The sequence below is a fragment of the Lipotes vexillifer genome, unplaced genomic scaffold (assembly GCF_000442215.2).
Source record: "Lipotes vexillifer unplaced genomic scaffold, Lipotes_vexillifer_v1.1 scaffold1186, whole genome shotgun sequence".
Taxonomy (NCBI): Eukaryota; Metazoa; Chordata; class Mammalia; order Artiodactyla; family Lipotidae; genus Lipotes; species Lipotes vexillifer.
In genome coordinates this window covers 1240250-1240554 of record NW_006785484.1, presented here as the reverse complement: position 1 = coordinate 1240554, position 305 = coordinate 1240250, and the positions used below count along the sequence as shown (strand labels likewise).

At 41.6% G+C, this 305-nt stretch overlaps 1 protein-coding gene across 2 annotated transcripts in view; it reads left to right on the top strand.

Moving 5' to 3' along the window:
- Window positions 1-305, top strand: part of BCAS1 (brain enriched myelin associated protein 1) — a 96931-nt gene that overhangs the window by 72660 nt on the left and 23966 nt on the right. The gene's annotated exons all lie outside the window — the stretch shown is intronic.

Here is a 305-nt window from a genome sequence, read left to right as displayed (position 1 = left end):
TCTTCCGAGGTGTCTCTTGTTTGCTTGCTATGGATGGGACTTGTGTTTTCACCTTTATTTAATTGCTGGAACTGAGCAGAAGTTGAAAATCCAATATGTTCCAGAAAGGATGTCTGTGATGTGGAATAAAAATTAGAATGGCTAAAAAAAAAAAAATTAGAATGGCTATGTTGTAATTCTTGTTGGGAGAAAACCCTTCGGAATCTGCTTTGTCGTTGTTGTTACTGTTGTTATTTCTCTTTCCTTCTCTCCATCTCTCCCTTCTTTCTCTGCTCCCCCACCTCCCTCCCCCTCCCCCTCCCCCT